The 20,519-nt window shown below is 37.3% G+C and overlaps 1 protein-coding gene across 3 annotated transcripts in view; it reads left to right on the forward strand.

The window, feature by feature from the left end:
- Window positions 1-20,519, forward strand: part of DYRK1A (dual-specificity tyrosine-(Y)-phosphorylation regulated kinase 1A) — a 115,510-nt gene that overhangs the window by 11,533 nt on the left and 83,458 nt on the right. The window lies entirely within an intron of this gene.

Genomic DNA, 20,519 nt, shown 5'->3' on the forward strand with positions numbered 1-20,519 from the left:
GCCCCCTAGCTCTAGGTTCCCTCATGAAAGCTTGTAAGCCAGTCACTTCTTGTCTTTGTAGTCCGTCCCCCCCTCGCCAATTTGGGTATCCAGTGTCCAAGTTGCCCATCTCTGTCTACTCTGTGTGTGGAGGAGGGACAAATACATCATTTTTTGACATAATCTCCTAGCTTTTCAGTACACTTTGTCCATCTGTCAACAAGCTCTCGCATTCTCTTAATTTAAAAAAATGTTTTAGGCTGAGCTGCAAGCCACAACTGCACTTTCTTCATCAGAGGTGAATCTTCATCCTTGAAGGGTTGCTTTCAGGAGACCAGACAGTGAAAGTCTGATGAAGCTAGATCAGGACTTTTGAACTTTATCTTGATGGGAGATTGAGGAAGTTTCCAATCCATACTCTGCTGTTTACTCTCATAGTAAAGGCACATAATCTACCGTCCCTCATCTATTAGCAGAATCATTTCACGTGCACAATCAACATTGTCATCAGCTGTGGGTGGGCATTTTAATATAACCAGTGTGTGGATGAATTTTGACTCACCCTCGTTCATGTATATATATATGCAGATAGTCATTGTTAAGCACCATATAGTGGATTTTGATTCATATCAACCCTGTGTATATTATTATTTTGTAAATAAAGCTTTTATTGTGAATTGAGTGATAGTTTAATGGCAGATCATTGGTTTTGCACTTAACCAAGCATATTTTGTTTCACTGAAAAGATTACAATCCCCTCTGTTCCTCATCAGTTAACAATATTTACCTCTACTCCCGCTTTTTTGTTTCTTTGGTGTATGCAAAACCATGCAGGAACAATCGTTTAAACAGGCAAGGAGTACACTTTGCAAGTCAGCCTCCTGGCGGCCCCGTTTACATGAGTCTAGAGACCTCAGCCGCTCTCTCTCTCCATGGCATCGCCTCTGCCTCATCTCAGGTGTTACTGGTTCTCTGGTTAGGGTCTCAAATTCCATTCAACCTCTTCCCTCTTGATGGTCCTAGGGTCCTGGAATTTAAAATTAACTACTCCCCCCTTTTTGTTATATAACTTTTACCTTTAGAGTTGTGACTCACCATTGAGTCAAAAGAATTCTATCCTTATCTCCTTTCACCATACCCATCTAGGCAAGATGACAACTAGTCAGTGGAGATTCTACCTTCCCCCACATGGCTCTGAAATTAAACTCCCTCTTAAAAACTTATAAGCCTGCCACTTTGTGCCTTTGTAGCCCCCCCACCCCCCCAATTTTAGGTAGTAAATGTCTTAGCTGCCTGCCCGTATGCACTCTGTGCACTGAGGGGGATAGGCTTGATCTTTGATATGAACACTCCTTCCCTCTCAGTTGGTATTTTGAGCTACTACATCCATAAGCAAAGGTCAAGTTCATCAAATTTTAGCAGTCTAACTTGCTTCCTGTACCAAATTTCTTTTATCTTCCTCTAGTTGAGTTCTGATCATCAAGCCATCAGGCTAGGTCACATGGGTACCATCTGCAAATTTGGGCTTTCTTGATTTCCTCTCCCCACTTAATATCAGCTGGACGCTTCACTCTCAGCTCTAGTCCCACATGGCTACGTCAGTGTTCATGGGTATGGGCTTAGGAGTTCTTAAGTCTCCCCAAACTTCGGACCAACCAGCGCTTCCTCTTCTCTCTCTCATCTCAAGGTTGACAGGAGTCTATGTATAGAACATGGTTGAACTCAGCCCATATCTTCATTACTACTTTTTTCCCATTTCTACTCACATGTAGACAAATGTAGTCAATTGGTTGAGTTTTTAGAGTGCCAGGCCTTTCTTCATAGGGGTCTATGAGTAGAAAACTGCCAATTTTTTGGTTAGCACTTGAGTGTATTAACTTTTAACATCACCTGAGATGGTCAGAATATCAATAGTGAGGTTCAAATTCATATATCATTTACATAGTTTGAAAATTTTGATGAGAGGCTGTTTTTGTTATTAGATCTGCCACTTTTCTGCCATACTACTTGGAATCTGGAATTATTCAAAAAGAATTTGCAAGATAGGGAAAGTGTGATAGTGGATAAAAGGGAACTAAGCTAAAAAGTTAATTTTTTCACATACTGATACATTGTATAACATCCATTTTTAGTAATAGGTAACCTGGTGGCACTGTGAGTTAAGTGATGGACTGCTAACTGAAAGGTTGGTTTCAAACCCATCAGCCACTCTGCAGGAAAATGGTTTATCTGCTCCCATAAAGACCTACAGTCTCAGAAACTTTATTGAGTCATTATGAGTGGGAACTGACTGATGGCAGTGGGCTTGCTGACATTATGCTAATTGAATGCTGAAAGATAGCTGAGATACTACCTCCCCTATTAGAAACTCTCCTGCCCCTCACCAAGTAAAACAATATGCTTGTAATTTTTTCCCCTCCTCTTTGAGGGCAGGGACCCTTCAACACCCCTCGCTTATTTAATAAGTCACTAGATTTTTGGGGGCAGAAAAACCTCATCTTTCTACCTTGGAGTGGCTCGTGGACTTGAACTACCAATCTTGTGGTTTACAGTTGAGTGTTTATCGTAGAGAGCCACCTCCTGAAGCCAAATTGTTGTTGTTGTTGTTGTTAGGAAGTGCTGCCAACTCGGTTCAAACCCATAGCGACCCTGTATAGGGTTTTTGAGGAGTAGCTGGTGAGCTTGAACTGCCGACTTTGCAGTTCAAACGGCTTTGCAGTCAAGCGCATTAACCCACAGTGCCACACCAGGACTCCAAAGCCAATTAGCATGCCTTAAACTTCATTCATGTTATAAGTAATCTTAAGTGACAGTACATTTCTAGTTTTGCAGCAATTAACTATCACAACTCAAGTTGTATATATATTTTTAATTAGAAATAGTTCATATTCAGATAGAAGACTATAATGAAGAAAATAAAAATTACCAGTAGTTATAAAACTCAGAGAAAACACCATTGTAAGTTTTGGGTGCATTACTCTGTGCGTTTGTGGCTCATTCATACAATGTTTAAGAAATAAAATTCAAGGTCATATTTTATTTTGTTATTATAGTCTAAACATTTTCCTATCATTAATATTCTTTTATGTTGTTGTTGTTAAGTGCCGTCGAGTCGGTTCTGACCCATAGCGACCCTGTACAGGGTTTCCAAGGGTGTAAATCTTTACGGGAGTAGAAAGTCTCATCTTTTTCCCGCGGAGCGGCTGGTAGTTTCAAACCGCTGACCTTAAGGTTCGCAGCCCGATTCGTAACCATTCGTATAGCATGATTTAAAATAACTGATTAGTATTCCACTTATTGTTATCAATATTTAGCCTATATCTTATTTTGGCTAATTAGTTTATAAGTAATATTTAAGTGAACATTATTGTAGCAGGTCTTTACGCTTATCTTTGATTTATTGCTTTAGGCACAAGTCATAAAAGCTGGAATTGTTGGGTTAAAGGATGTATATATACATTTTTGAAAGATACTCTCAAATATCTTTTTAAACTAAAATTTGTGCTTCTACCAGGTATACATGAACATCTCCCCATACGTGTACTATTTTAATTTGCATTTGTTTGCATATAAGTGAGATTGAATATATATTATGTATCTTACTCATGTTCTTTTGTGAATTGTCTTAATATTATTGGCTGATACTTCTCTTGGGGTTTTACATTTAAAATTTTTTTATGAGTTCTTTGTTGAACATTTGCTACATGCCAAGAACTGTTATACATGCTTGACAGCTATTAACACTTGAGAACTCTGTACTCGGTACCATGATGATTAATCTAGCCAGAGGTTAAGTAGCTTGTTCTAGATCTAGTAAATGGATGGGACTATGATGCCAATCCAATAGTATGTCTCTGAAGTCCCCTAAGCTTACTCAGCAATATTGCAGATAAATAGTCCAATCTGTGATTTGTTACTGTAGATATGTTTTCTGTATCTTTTAATTTTGTTCATAGTATATGTCAGTTTTTGTTTGAAGGAAGACTTGTTGTTGTTAGGTGCCATTTGTGTAATGTCTAGAATAAAGTAGGTTTGCTGATATTTATTGAGTAACTGAGTATAGACCTGTTAATAATCTGTTGATAAGGGACCTTTTTACACCTATTCTGTGAAACATACTTCCCCTTCAAAAGGAATTTCCAAGGATTTCATAAATAATTTACTCTTTAGTTTTGTTAAGATACAATAAGCTATCATATTAACTTTTTTGGAATGTCAGTGGAAGTAATCACTGGTTTAAAAAGGAACATGCATTCTTAAGCAAGAAAATATAAGTTGTGAAGAATGTGTATTATCAGTAGTGATTTGAATTGTAGATTCAGGTGAAATGAAATACTGCTTTTCATTCTAGGAATATGTTGGTGGAATTCTGTTTTTATGGTTTTAGAAAATGTATAGATTGCCATTGTTTAAAATGTTTTTATGAATAAGTTATGATTCAATTTAAAAAAATGACATTTTTAAAAAGGAAAACCCAGACTAGGAAACTTGATATAACAAAAGTTACTGTTGCTTAAGGTTTGGCTAGTGTAGGTCAACTCAGAAGTTTATGATTTTGCTTCTTCCTAAGGTTACTTCGTGGTTCCTTTTTAGTTTGTACATTACTGTTTATCCTTTATTCTAGTTGTTTAATAAAAGTGTGGTTATCTTACTAAATAGATCTATATTAGACACAAGTAAGTGAATTTCTAATTTTACAAACTACCCACATAATACATTACAAACAAACAAATATTCGAAAAGCAGACACTTAAAAGTGTCAATATTAACCTTGTTACTACAAATCTAGATCTGCTTTGTATAAAGTTACAAAAGCTATCTATAAAAAAAATCATTGTTAAAAGTCTGTTTCTGTAACCTCCTAGTGATTACAACCAACCTGTTTTCCCTCCCAGTAGCAGTATTATTCTTCAGACCATGCTCAGCTGACATGCTGAGTTCAGATTTGTATTTTTCTTCTATAGTAAGTTTGAGTCATCAATTTGCATTCAAATATTAATGAAATTTAATCCAAGATGAGAAAAATAACCCCAGAATACCAGTTTTATTTTTTTTTTCATTTTCCTGTGTAAACTGGTAATCTCTGTTAATCTTTTCAATTTTTAAATTTTTTTCATGGCTACTTCCATCACTGTAAATATAGCAATGTGTGCTTATAGCTCTGTTTTCATTTATCATTTAAAAAACTATTGACTGCCCTCCCACTAACATGAAACCAAATACTTCTCTTAGCCACTTTTTTCCTTACATCTTTTATTTGTTTTCAATTTTTATTGTGTTATTAAAATTTTATAAAATTGATTTAAACAGCTCTTTCTTGACCCATAAGCTTTAGACTTTGATTTCCCTGATATAATGTGAGGGCTTTAGTTCCTTTAATATTTGTTTCTACCTCACAACTGTTGTCCACCAGACAATTACTCTTTAATTGTATACAGGTATGTATATACCTACACATCATTCTATTTAACTGTAATTGAATTCCGTGCTTTTTATCTTGAGGTTCATCTGAAAACTGGAAACAGAAAAATTGTTCTGGAAAAGCACCTTGTGTATTTGAACCCATAGGGAGAGAAATAAAATACTGTGTCACAAAGTTTCTTCCACGTATAGGAGAAATGTAGCTAGGATCGTATTGTATTGCAGTGTAATGATGATTTTTTTAAAAATGATTTCATTGGATGCCGTGCATTCTGCTTTCACTAGAAAAAAAGTTTTTCTAAAAAATCTTAGTTGCAGAGTTCAACTGTCTGATTTGTAGCACTTGTTATCGTTGGTGCATGCATGACCCTCCTTTATATTATTTTAATAATAAATGCCTGTGAACTTCTGGTAACACAATATAAGAACCAGAATTTCCTCTGCATTCGTCAACTTATCTCACATATGAGAGGAGTGAGTGCTGACTTAGTAATTGTGGGTGTAAGACTTCTAGTTTAGTGAATGTGAGCTGGGCCCCTGGCAGGAAGGTTGTGTCCTCTTTTTGCTGTACGAAGCTAAGGATGCTTACCAAGCAGTTAGGATATGTGTGATCTACCTCTTCTTGGACAGGTGGCTTTGCATCCTTTCTGGGCATTTCTTTGGTCACTGGCCTATGAGAGGATGGGAAGGACTACTCATCTGTGTGGTAGAGATACTGCTGTTGTTACAGCCTTTTGTGGAGGCAGACCAAGCCTCAATGTTCTTGAGTAAATTGGGATGTCCTCTGCCCCTCTTTCCATTTCTGCTCTCCTCACCAAGAATGGCACATGCTCCTGCTTCTGCTTTGGTTCTTGGCTGGAGCTTTCAGCTTTTTTCTTTTACTTGTTGTTATGATCCCATTTGCCTTTTGTCTTCTTGAAAGCTGTCTGGATATTTGGTCCACAGCTATGTCTCCATTCCCGTATTTGAATTATTGAGTTTTTAAAAATTCTTTACTATTCTTTATTTCTGTGAGTTTAATGGCAGATATGGTTAAGTATGGTGAGTCTGTCCTTTTTCACATAGAAACTCTATCTAGTGCTGTAGAATTTTCTTGTTTGTAGGCATCCTTTTTTTACTTCAAGTTATAAAGCTGAATTTCTGGATGTGGTATTGGTTCCTCCTTTTGCTGCTAGTCTTAAAGAATGTTTTAAGTGCTGTTTGTTCCATTTTTAGCTGGTCTTAGTTTTCTATTTACCAGTGATTCTAGTAGCACATATTAAGAACTAGGTGGCCTTCCTATACTGAATAAAAAGTCCCTGCTGCTTACCCACGTTGTAGCTTGCTACTTAAAAGTTGTCTGTGAGAGGCGACTCTGTTGAAAGCTAACACCTATACTTGGATTTCTTCCTTTGTTACTTTTGCTTTGGGCTTTCTGTGTAAGAAGAACTGTGTTCCCTATTCTTGACCTATTCACACGTTTTGCCCAGTGCCACCTCATGCAACCCTCTCCCTATTACTTTGATTTCAGGTGCTTCCCACCCATGGTTCTTGAAATGTGAATTTCTCATACTCTATGTTTTTTATAAGTCAGGTCAAACGTATCTAAATTTTTTAGGTCTGTTTATATAGGGTCGCTACAAGTTGATGATACTGAACAACAACTTGTTTTCACATAACAATGGTAATTAACAAGAAAATACTTAATGTAGTTTGTATAGATGAAGATGTTTAAGAAATATGAAACTATTATTGTATTTTTTAATCCTGATAATTATAATATACAAGGAGTTTTTAACCCCAGAGTGAATTTACAAGAGTATTTTTGTTCTAGCAATATTATATATTAATATATATTAATTATAATATTTAGTTAAATAAAGCCCTGATCAGCCTGATTATATTTCCCTGACTACTGATTGAGGGAGTAAATGTATATTAAGGATATAACAGTGACTCTTGATAATGCTTTAGGTAGCTCTTTTTCTTTGGGGTGGGGGTGGAAGACAGTACCATTCTCCATACATAAATTAGTTGATCCACAAAAGTGATCACTTTTAAGATGTTTAAAAGTTATGTGTGTAATCCAGATATAAAAAACAGTTTACCTTACAATTTTATAAGCAAACAAGAGAAGTAGTACAGACTTCTTCTCTGAGAAAACACCAAATGGCGGGTGACACTGGTGCAGTGCAAAGGTCTGGGGGTGGGAGCTTGTGGTGGCTTCCTCGGAGGCTTCGGCAGTGGTCTGCGAGGCCGGGGTGCATGCAGAGGCAGAGCTGAGGAAAAGGAGTGGCTCCCTGTTACCAAGCTGGGTCATCTGGTCAAGGACATGAAGAGCAAGTCCCTGGAGGAGATTTACCTTTTCCCTCTGCCAATCAAGGAGTCTGAAATCATTGACTTCTTTCTGGGAAAGTCCCTCAGGACAAGGTTTTGAAGATCATGACTGTGCAGAAACAGATGTATTCTGGCCAGCGGACCAGGTTCAAGGCATTTGTCGCCATTGGGGACTACAATGATCATGTCGGCCTAGGTGTCAAGTGTTCCAAGGAGGTGGCCAAAGCCATTCACGGAGCCATCATCTTGGCCAAGCTGTTTATCGTCTCCATGCGGCGAGGCTACTGGAGGAACAAAATCGGCAATCCCACACAGTTCCTTGCAAGGTGACCGGCCGCTGCGGCTCTGTCCTGGTGCGTCTCATCCCCGTGCCCAGAGGCACTGGCATTGTCTTAGCCCCTGTGCCCAAGAAACTGCTGCTGATGGCTAGTATTGATGATTGTTACACCTTGACCAGGGGCTGCACTACCACCCTGGGCAACTTCGCCAAGGCCACCTTTGATGTCATCTCTAAGACCTACAGCTATCTAACCCCTGACTTCTGGAAAGAGACTGTGTTCACGAAGTCTCCTTACCAGGAGTTCACTCATCACTTTGTGAAGACCCACACCAGAATCTCCGTGGCAGAGGACCCAGGCTCCAGCCGTGGCAACCACATAAGAGGGTTTGATGAAAGAGAAATAAAAGTGAATTCAGCCTGAAAAAAAAAAAGAGAGAGAGAACTAAGGAAAAATGTGTTAGTATTGCTCCTAAGTTTGAGATGATAGATACTTACTGAACTTAATATTTTGTTACAATTATCCAGAGAAACAATGGGCAGCCTCACTGTTAACTAAAATTTCTACCACAATAGTTTCCCAACTTAGATAGCTTCATATTCAAAATGGAAAATGGATTTTTATTTCCTTATCTTTTTTCAGAGCTATAAGCTATATTGTATTTTTTCCTACAGTACAAAATGGTTATTATGGAATGATTGTTCATTTGAGAAATCTTCCATAACATATTACATGGCATTATAATGGCTGTAATTGAGGGGATAGAGGCTGTTTATATGAGGGGCTTCATAAAGTTCATGGAAGAATTCCATTTTTTCACAAACCTTTTGAAGCTAGTTCCCTGGTATATCTTGAGCATCTGTAACTGTAGATGAGAATCTACTAGTTATTCTATGTATATTTCTTCTTAAAATGTAGGGTAGAAAACAAAATTAGAATATTGTACTTAAGGAAATGTTAATTATTAATTATATACTGAGACAACTTATTTTCTCTGTTAGAAATTTTTAAATACATATCTTATGTAAAGAAACGTTTAATTTAGTGAGTTGACTATTTTTAAGAGTTATACGTGTTTAATTTCTGATTCTAAAAGTAGTTCTCATTGATACTTCACTAAACCCTCCACAATTTAAGTGACTTTAAAGAAAATTCACCGAGAGCTAAACAGCATTTAAATTCAGGATGCTTTATCTTGGGCATTTGTCACTAGGCAGATGATGTGCTTCCTTGTGTCTCTAGGACCCAGAGATAAATAGGAATGCCAACTTTTCTCCTTTTAAGATGGGAAATTTTGTGATCTGAAGAATGTTTGAGATGTAGACCAGGAAATAGTGCTTGTGTGGTGGTTATCAATTGGGCTGCTAACCTCAGGGTCAGCAGTTCCAAACTACCAGCCATTCCGCAGAAGAAAGATGCGGTGTTCTGCTTCCGAAAAGATTTACAGCCTTGGAAACCCTGTACCAGGGTCACTATGAGTTGGAACCGACTCCAAGGTACACCACCACCATATTGAAAATGCCTTGTTTACTGCTATAGGTTGAGAGATAGGCTGAGTTAGAATTGCTTTATCAATGTGGAGGGAATAAAGTTGAAATATGGGAGAACAAATATATAAAAGATGCAGATGGATAAGTCAGTAAAATTGACTTAAAAATGGTTTTCTTTCATTTTTCCTCTTTTATTCTTAGGAGCTAAAGAAGGTCTTGAAAAGGTTCCTAGTAGTTTAAAAACACCACCAAATAATGGCAAAGAATTTGACATAAACTGAGATTAAATCAGGGAATTGTTTAATGATTTTGTTCAGAGAATGACTTTTAAACTTTACTTACATTTTGGTTAGTAGATATTGTAGATGATGACACGTGAGGAATTATTCTGAGCTAATTTATTTGAATACTTATATGTAAATGCTTATGAACAATAAACCCAGAGACTTGGTATCTGCCTGATACATTGACTATTCATGGATACTGTTAGAAGATAAATTGGGAGGGCTTTGAGTTTTATGTATAAGATCTTAATCTTTGTGTAGTCTCTTAGTTTCTTTGTTTTTAGAATGAGGGGTTAGTGTTAGATGATCTTTCAGCTTTACAGTTAATAGTCCCTCTCCTCCCTTTGAAACTGACTTTTTAAAATCTTGATTTTAGTGGGCCTTAAGAGAGTGGTTTGCATCCAGAATCGCTGGTTGTTAGAAAGAATATTGGGGGTGGGGGGATGGGGATTAGGAAACAAGTGTGGGTGGTGGATATTTGGAGATAGTGGAAAAGTGGCTTTCAGTTTCCTTAAAGGGAGAAGATAGACTGCAGTAATAGAAAAACCTCCAGCATGATGTTCTCATAGAATAATGCTTTGAAGGCTGCTCGCTTTTAGTTCAGTATGTATTTTGCCAATGCTAGAAGTCTTTCTGGAGACTTTACCAATAGTCTAAGGAAAAATGTATTTAAAAGTCACTAAAATTTTTCATGTTATGAACCTGTGCTCCATTTATAAGGAGATAATTGTGAGACTAGATAGGACACGTTGATCTGTTTTAAAATAAAATAGTATCTTTTATAAGGCACAAATGGGAACGGTGTCTCCTTGACATGTTTCAAAACGTTTCTCTATTCAGAGAAAATTGTGAGATTAAAGAAATTCTCTCAGTCACTGAGAAATGTCAGAACACTGATGTTCTCTAAATATCTTTGTAGCTGTTAGTATATACTGACAGTTGAAGTTCATTTATGTTTTATATGTATCAGAAATTTTACTTAGAAATATAATGTGTTTATGTTATTCTTAGATCTTACTTGAATTTGGGTCCAAGGATAGGAGTATTATTTACTTCATTCCAGTATGCCTTTTTTAAGGTCTCTAGATAGTTTGGATTTTATTATTTTAAAATTATTTTTGAAATTATATATTAACCCGTGTTAACAAAGACAAAGTATTTCTTCAACTTTTAAAGGCATATTTGAGAAACTTTAGTGAACTGTGCTCTTATGCTAACCATTTATTTAGTTTGTTTTTTCCAGAATAAAAATGCTGTGGGATTTCTCTAAAATGTAATGTTTGAGAGTACTTGAATGTATCGACAGACATTTACATAATGCTTCTGAGTAGGTGGAGAAAAAAGTTGAAATGTTGACGGCAATTTGTGCTAGAAAAACTCACGTTATTCTAAAGTACAAAGTTAAAATTATCACTGTATACTTAACTGTATTGTGTGTTTTATAATACACACAGAGTGTGGAATATGAATCTAATTCTTTACTAGTTGCTGTTAAATTTACTCTAAACCTGAAAGTGTTAACAGCAACTTAAAAATGTGACAAAGCTCAATTTCATTTCTTGTTTATAGCTTGTTTTCCTATTGGACAATTGGAAGTAGCTTTACCCTGGCAACTAAAATAGGCTATTTGCATAACCTAGTTTGATTGGCCAGCATTCCAACTAACAGTTCCAATCATATGGTGTCAGTTTAGTGGTAGGCTATGCTAATTAGCCGCTGTTGCTGGGGTTCAGGATGGTTTCTGTGTGCTATTCTGCTGCATTGTATTGCCTGGTGGGAGACATTGATAAATGAGTGTTTAATGATCTGCAGCAGTTCCCACTCACTGCGGGCAGGCGGATTTTAGAACAGAAGTAGAAATAAGGATTTAATTGCTCTGTTAAATACTTGTAACCAAAATACGTATATTAAATTATAAAAATTGAATTATATAAAATCTTTAATTAAATACTTAAAACATAAAAGGCAAATACTGTGGCGTTGTCTCTTAAACTCTAACTCAGGTAGCAAAACTATTTACAGGTTTGCTAAAATTCTGTTCAGTAAAATTGATTCCCCCCACTCCCCCGTTTGGAGTAGTGCCGTTGCAGTAAGTTATACATACTCGATTTTTCTCATGATTTTGGTCTTTCATAAAGATGCATGCTTGTTTCCAATAAATTGGTGCAAGCTTTTGGGCAGAGTTTATCTTTTACTGCCTAATAAAATGTATAGCAAATAGAAATAGAAGCTTGTTCCTGTTCTTATTCACTGCTTCTTGTTACAATAGTACCTTTCTGATTTAAGTTAGATGTTTTAACTATTGTTTATACTGTTTTCTTTGTTGGATGTTACTAGGTGGGAGTGGGAGGTTCTTTAGGAAACACAAAATACAGGTTTTTTGTTCAGGGAACATAAGAATTAAGGAATAAATACATGCAGAATTAGACAAAATTATAAGAGGATCATACAGAAAGTGCCATAAGGTAGGGTTATGAAAAGGAAATCACTTGCTGCTTGCTGATAGGGGCATGAGAGGTGGATTTGAGTAGTCTGAGAAAGATTTTTTTTTTTAAAAAAGGAAGTCCATAGAATTTGTGTTTATGTTTTAAATATGATTTAGGATTCAAATAGCTCGGGAGTAGTGTTTTGTTCTGCTGTGCATAAGATCGCTATGAGTCGGTACCTAACAACAACAATAGTAGGGAAGAGAGTCTTACAGTGGAGAGTAGTTAAGAGTTGTATAAGTAAGTAAGGCTTCTGGACTTACTCAATTAGTAAATATAGGTGGTTGCAATGAAACAAGACCTCCAGTGTCTTGTTTCATTGTCTGAGTTGGCAAACAGGCTGTTGTTGTTGTTACCCCTTTAGATAAGAGCTAGCAATCATTTTTGTTGGCTTAACTTCACTTGGTTATATGGCAACCACATGCTTCTCACTTTTTGTCTCTTATTGGTGAAAGCATAATCATCTACCAAAAATAATCCATGTGAATTTAGATGTCTTCATTAAGTTTTCTAAATGTTTATTCCTTTAGTCTTGTTTATTTAAGGGCCTAATAAATGATGTTGTTTGCTGTCTAGTTGATTTTCAACTCATACTGGCCCCTTGTGATAGAGTAGAACTGCGCTCATAGGATGTTTTAAGCTGTAATCTTTATGATGGCAGATGGCCAGGTCTTTTCTCCTATGGAGCCTTTGGGTAGTTTTGAACTGCCAATCTTTTGGGTAACAGATGCTTAACCATAGCGCTACCAGGACTCTTTAAATTATTTTACCAAGCTAATTTGACAGTTTTACAGCTTTGGAACGAATAAGGATAAAAAATAAATTGTAACATTGTAACATTGACTATACTTTTCTTAGGCATACATGTTATTATTAAATAACATGTTAGATAACCCATCTGTTCAGGGTTTCTAAGAGTGGCTACTGAGTTAGAACTGCTGACCTTGCGGTTAACAGTTTTAGTTATCTTTGGCCTATCTTACAGTGCCAAACCAGAACTCAGGCATACATAGTGAAAGATGTATTCTAAAATATATTTATAGAAGCATTTTATTCAGTCACATATCCAAAGGAATCTGGACTCCCACCTCAGAAGAATATGTAGTTTTGAAGATAGTTGAGGAGATTTGCTTTTATATAACATGATGGGAGTATCCATGCTGCAAGAGGGGTAGAAGTTCTTTTGGATTGGGACTAGAAAAAGATACTTGATGGCGGTGGTATTTCACATGGCATAAGACAGAGGATTTCAGTAGGTGATGCTGTGAAGCTGCCCAGTGTAGAGGATACTGTGCCCTTGGAGGAAAAACATCCTTAAGGTGGAGAGGCGTGTTTTGAAAACTTAGTTTACTAAGACAAATGCTAAGGGCCTTAAAAGTGGACAGCATAGACTTTGAAATTTTTCTTGTAGAAAGTGGAGCATTTGTAAATTATTTTAACTGTGTTCCATATATATATATATATTTTAATGTATGCTTTCCAAAAATGTTGGAAATTAAAAAAATCGACATTTCTCTGGGTGATTTTTCAATGTGAAAATATAGCTGTTTATTAAAATACAAGAATTATTGAGTAGTTCAGGGATGTTTGGTCAAAACAACTGGAAAATTTGAGTTGTCATCGGTCTGAGATGAGATGGGGTATACTATGAGAAGCTGATTTTTTGAAAGATGTCAAAGGTCAAATTTTGGATGGGTTAAAACTTTAATAGCTTTATTGTATTATAACTGGCATACAATTAACTTCATATATTTAAACTGTACAATTTGAAACTTTTACTAAAATCAAGCTGATGAACAGATACATCATCCCCTAAAAGTTCCCTTGTATCCTCCATCTCCCAATCCTTAGGTAATTATTGATATGTTTTCTGTCACTATACATTAGTTTGCATTTTCTAGAGTTTTATATGAATGAAATCATACAATATGTATTCTCTTTGCGAACTGATTGTTTTCACTCAGCATAATTACTTTGAGATTCATCCATATTATAGTGTATGCCAGTAGATCATTCCTTTTATTGCTGAGTAATACTTCATTATGTCAGTCTATCACAGTTTGTCCATTTACTTGCAGGATATTTGGATTGTTTCCAGTTTTTATCTACTATAAATAAAGCTGTTATGGCACCTAACAACAACAACAATAGCATGAATATTAATATACAAGTCTTTGGTATAGACTTATGCCTTTATTTCTCTTGGGTAAATGCCCTGCAATAGAATGGCTGGATCAGATGGTAAATGTATACTTATTATAAAAATTTGCTAAACTAATTTCAAATGAGTTGTGCTATTTTGGTTTCTCACCTGCAGTGTGTGAGAATTTTATTGATGTTGAGCATATATTATATGCTTGTTTGTCCTCCGTATCTCATCTTTTGTAAATTATTGGCTCAAACCTTTTTTTTGCCACATGTTTTTCTTAATATCTGCATTTTGAGAATTCTTTATATATTCTGCATACAAAATCCCATATTAGATGATTTGCAAAGATTTTCTACCAGTCCGTGGTTTATCTTCTTATTCTTTTAAAAACTCTTGAAGAGTGGTGGTGGTGGTTACGTACTGTGGAGTTGGTTCCTAGTCAAGTAACCCTTGTACTATAGGGTTTCCGAGGCTGTAAATCGTTACAGGAGCAGAAAGCCTCATCTTTCTTCTGCTGAACAGCTGGTAGTTTTGTACTGCTGACCCTGAGTAGATGGTTGTAATTTTTATGAAGTCAAATTTATATGTTCTTTTGGAAAAAGTTTGCTTAACTGTCCTAAGGTAAAAAAATATATATGTTTTCCTTATGATTTTTTTCCTGTGTTTTTATAGCTTTGTTGTTGTTGTGATGTGCCATGGAGTCGGATCCGACTCATAGTGACCCTGTACAGGGTTTCCAAGGCTGTAAATCTTTATGGGAGCAGAATGCCTCATCCTTCTCCCGCGGAACAGCTGGCAGTTTCGAACTGCTGACCTTGTGGTTTGCAGCCCGATTCGTAACCATTACACTACCAGAGCTCCTTTCTATAGCTTTAGATTTTATATTTAAAGTCTGATTTAGTAAATGTAACTTAGTTTAGATCAAAGACCATCTTTTTTGCATACAATAATATTGTTTTAGAACCGGTTGTTGATGGGACTATCCTTTCTTCATTGAATTGCCTTTGTACCTTTGTTAAAGATCAATTGTCCGTGTGTGTGGGCCTGTTTCTAGAATTTAAAATTCGGTGTCATTTTTCTTTTTGTCTGTCTTGATGCCAATTCTGTATTATCACCTTCTGTTAAGTATTAAAGCATTAGTTTTCCACTTTTGTTGTTCATGTGGAGTGTAGAATTTTTATGTCAATTTCTACAAAAAAGAGCATACTGGAATGTTGGTTTTTGGATTGTATTGGATCTATAGATAATTTGGGGAAGAATTGACATCTTAGTAATATTGATTGTTTGAACCCATACATAATAATTTATCTTTCCATTTATATAAGGTTTTCTTTCATGTCTCTCCAGCAGTTCTCTATTTTTAGTATGTAGCTCTTTCACTTCATTCATCAGACTTATTTCTAAGTATTTATTTGTGTGATACTGCTGTAATTTTTTAAATTTTATTTTAAGTTTCTGATTGTTGCTGTTAAGTGCCGTCAAGTTGGTTCTGATTCATAGTGATCTTGTATAGTGTTTCGAAGGAGCAGCTGGTGAGCTTGAACTGCTCGCATTGTAGTTCAAACCGACCTGGTGGCCCATTGCATTTGTGCAAATTGAAAGTTTATGGTTACCCTGTGTTAAGTAACTCTGTTGTGTCCTGTGAGATGTCAATTCTTTCCAATTATCACTTTAATTTTTTTTTGTGTCACATTTGCTAATTCCTACAATATTTTAAATCTTTTCTTAATACTATGCCTTAATGGAGTAATGTTGTTGTTGTTAAGTGCTGTTGAGTCGGTTTCGACCCATAGCGACCCTGAACAGGGTTCCAGAGGCTGTAAATCTTTACGGGAGCAGATCGCCTCATCTTTCTCCCGCGGAGCAGCTGGTAGTTTCGAACTGCAGACCTTGCGGTTCGCAGCCCGATTCGTAACCACTACGCTACCAAAGCTCCTATAATGGAGTATAGTATAGTATAAACATAATTTTTATATGCGCTGAGAAGCCAGAAACTTCATGTGATTCTTTATTGTGATAGTCTCATTACTGTGGTGATCAGGAATTAAACCTATAATACACCAAGGTATACCTCTGTTTTTCTTACATTCTGTTTATCTTGTATTGATAATTGTCACTTATTAATACTTTTGAGTCTTTGTGTGGCGCTGTAGGATAAACAATGGATTACAAGGTCGGCAGTTAAAACTCACCAGCAGCTCCTTGAAAACTATACAGGGTTGTTATGAGTCAGAACCAACACGACAGCACTTAACAATAACAACATTAATACTTTAATAGCTTTCTGCTAGATTTCATCAGATTTCCTACATAGATGAGTGTGCCATGACAAAGAATGATTTTGCTTCTTTCTTTCCAGTGTGGCTGTTGTTGTTAGGTGACATTGAGTTGGTTCCTACTCTTAGCTTGTTAAGTGCTTTTGAGTCCTTTCTGGCAGTCCAATGCTTATCCTAGCAACCCTATGCCAAACAGAACAAGCACTGACCAGTTCTGGGCCATCCTCACAGTTGGTATGATTGAGCGCATTGTTGCATCTGCTATGTCAATCCGTTGTTAGGGGTTTTCATCTTTTTTTGGTGACCTTCCATTTTACAAAGCATGATGTCCTTTTCCAGGGACTGGACCCTCTTGATAACATGTCTAAACTAAGCAAGACAAAGTCTCACCATCCTTGCTTTTTTTAAATGTTTTATTGTGAATTAGGCAGTAGTTTACATGGGAGAACATTAGCTTTACATTCATCCTATTGTATATCGTTTCATTGTCATGGTTATAGTACTCTCCATGCATCATCAACCAGCCAAAGGGTATACCCTGAACCCCGCAAGCCTGCCCCCAATCGCCAACACACAGCCCCTCTCTCTTCCTGAGTCTGGAGTCCCCAGCCCCGCTCCTTTTCTCCAGATCATCTTCTCTGCCTGTATCCCTGCTTCTTTGGATAGGGTCCTGCACTTCAGTTTTCTCCCTTGATGGTTCCAGGGACCTCTGCTCCTGGACTGCAAAATCAACCACTCCCCTCCTTTTGTTAAAAAAAAATCTATCTTTACGTTTCCAACATTCACAGTCCTGATATCATTCCCTATTGAACCACAAGAGTCTCATCCCCATAACCTTTTATCAGCCCCATCCAGACAGGTTGGAAACAATTCAGTGGCGATTCTACCTTTCCCCGTACCCTCTGGAATTAGGTTGTCTATTGAAAGCTTGTAAGCCAGTCACATCTTGCCTTTGTAGCCCGCTCATTTTGGGTAGCCAATGTCTAAGTTCCCCATCCTTGTGGACCGTGTGTACCACTGTGTACCACTTCCTCACTGTGTGTACCACTTCCTCACTGTGAAGATTTGTTAGCTCCTTTGCTATATTGCATCCACAAACATAGGTCAAGTTTATCTAATTGTAGTGGATTACTCTTTTTTTTCTCTTCTTTCTTCCTCCAGTCGAGTTCTGATCATCCAGCCATTGAAGCCAGGTTAAATGTGTACTATCTGCAAGTGTGAGTGTTTTTGTGCATCTCCCCTACTTTATATCAGCTGGATACTTCACACTAGCTTTAGTCCTCTGGGGCCATGTCCCTGCCGCAGGGCCCAGGAGTTCCCAGGTCTAGTCATACTGCTGGCCAACCAGGTCTCAATCCAGGTTAACAGAAGTCTATTAAATGTGGTCAGACTTAGCTCACAACTTCATTGCTGATTTCCCACCACTTCCCCTTATCGGTGACCAACTTGGTCAGTAGCAAGACCACATGCCTGCTTGTGTATTCACCTTGAGTTTTAGTCTTGGGAAGGGGTTTTGTCTAGGCTCCCTCTTGAAAGCTTGTAAGCCAGTCACTTCTTGCCTTTGTAGCTCCCCCATTTTGGATAGCCAGTGTCCAAGTTGCCCATCCCTGTCTACCCTGTGTACCGAGGGGATGGGAATGAATGATCCTTGTTGTAAAGATTCGTTCCCTCTTTTGAGCTACTGCATCCATAGGTGTAGGTCAAGTTCATCAAATTGTATCAGATTAGTCTTTTTTTCCTCTTCTTTTCTTCTTCTAGTTGAGTTCTGATCAATCCAGCCATTTAAAGCCAGGTCAAGTGGGTATTATCTGCAAGCGTGGGTGTTCTTGTGCATATCTATCAGCTGGACACTTCACTCTGCACTCTAGTTCTCTATGGCTATGTCACTGACTCTGGGTCCAGGAGTCCTCAGGTTTTGACGTACTACTGGCCAACCAGGTTTCCACCCGGGTTCATAGGAGTCTGTTGAACGTGCTAGGACTTAGCTCGCAACTTCATTGCTGTTTTTCCCTCACTTTACCTTAATCGGTGACCAACGTGGTCAGCAGCCAGAGCACATGTCTGCTTGTGTATTTCCCTTGAGTCTTAGTCTACCATCCTTGCTTTTAACGAGCATTTTGACTGTGCCTTTTCCAAGACAGATTTGTTCGTTCACTGGCAGCATATTATAAATTAATTATTATTTACCAACATCATAATTCAAAGGTATCAGTTCTTCTTGGCCTTCCTTATTTATTGTCCAGCTTTCAATTGCGTATGAGGTGATTAAAAATATCATGGCTTGGATTGTTGTTGTTAAGTGCCATTGAGTCGATTCCAACCCATAGCAACCCTGTACAGGGTTTCTGAGGAACAGCTAGTGGATTTGAGCGGCTGACCTTGTGGTTCACAGTATAGTGCTGATCTTACAGTGCCACACCAATCTGATTGTGGATACAAGTAACACAAAAATCCTTAACGACGTCAATTTTTTCTCTGTTTATTATGATATTGTCTATTAGTCCCAATTGTGAAGATTTTTGTTTCATGTTGACATGTACTCCCTACTGAAGGTTATAGTTCTTGGTCTTCATCATTAAGCACTTCAAGTCCTTTTCACCTTCAGCAAGCAAGGTTGTATCATCTGCATATTGCAGGTTGCTAATGAGTCTTCCTCTAATCCTGATTGTCACATTTTTTTTTTTCATACAGTCCATCTTCTCCGATTATTTGCTCAACATACAGGTTGAAAAAATATGGTGAAAGAGTACTACCCTAGTGTGCATCTTTCCTGAATTTCAACCAGGCAGTATCCCTTTGTTCTATTTGTATGATTGCCTGTTGGTCTAGGTACAGGTTCTGCATGAGCACAATGAAGTGTTCTAGAATTCCCATCCTGCTCAGTATTATCCATAATTTGTTATGATCCACACAGTTGAATGCGTTTGTATAATTCATAAAGCTCAAGTAAACATTTTTCTGGTATGGTACTGTAGGGTAAGCACAGGACTGCTAACTGCAAGGTTGGTGGTTTAAACCCACCAGCCACTCCTCAGAAACCCTATACAAGGCCACTATGTGTCTGAACTGACTTGATGGTACTTAACAACAGCAAAAAACATCTTTCTAGTATTCTCTGCTTTCAATCAAGATTCATATCATGTCAACAGTGATATCCCTCATTCCACAGTCTCTTCTTAATCTGACATGAATTTCGGGAAGTTCCCTGTCGATGAACTGTTGAAATTGTTTCTGAATTGTCTTCAGCAAAATTTTATTTGCCTGTTATGTTAATGATAATTTCTGCATTCCTGTGTGGGTATTTAGTTATTTTTTACTGTACTGCAGTCACTGGAGAAGGGATATCATGTTTGGTAAGATGGAGGGTCACAGAAACAGAAGACCCCCAATGAGATGGATTGGCCAAGTGGCAATATCGATGGACTCAAGTGTGGCAATAGTAGTGAGGTTGGCCCAGAATCAGGCAGTGTTTTGTTCTGCTGTGCATAAGGTCACCATGAATCGGTACCGACTCGATGGCACCTAACAACAGCAACAACATAACAGTGAATAGAAATGGCGAGAGAGGGTCCTCCTGTTGCTGCGTGTCTTTGAGTGGATTCCAACCAAGGTTGTAAATCTTAAAAGCAGGAACCGTATTTTCAGTGTAGAGGCTGAATTTGAACTGCTGACCTTGAGTTTATAGCAGCCCAGTGTTTTAGCCCACTACCCTACCAGGGCTTGCCTTATTCCTTATTTTGAGAAGGGGCATTCATTCATTCACTCACCATTAATTACATTAGAGTGCTTATTAATGCCCTTTATCAGGTTGAGGAAAATAGCTTCTATTTTTAATTTAAA

The sequence above is a fragment of the Chrysochloris asiatica genome, unplaced genomic scaffold (assembly GCF_000296735.1).
Source record: "Chrysochloris asiatica unplaced genomic scaffold, ChrAsi1.0 scaffold00049, whole genome shotgun sequence".
In the NCBI taxonomy this organism is placed as follows: domain Eukaryota; kingdom Metazoa; phylum Chordata; class Mammalia; order Afrosoricida; family Chrysochloridae; genus Chrysochloris; species Chrysochloris asiatica.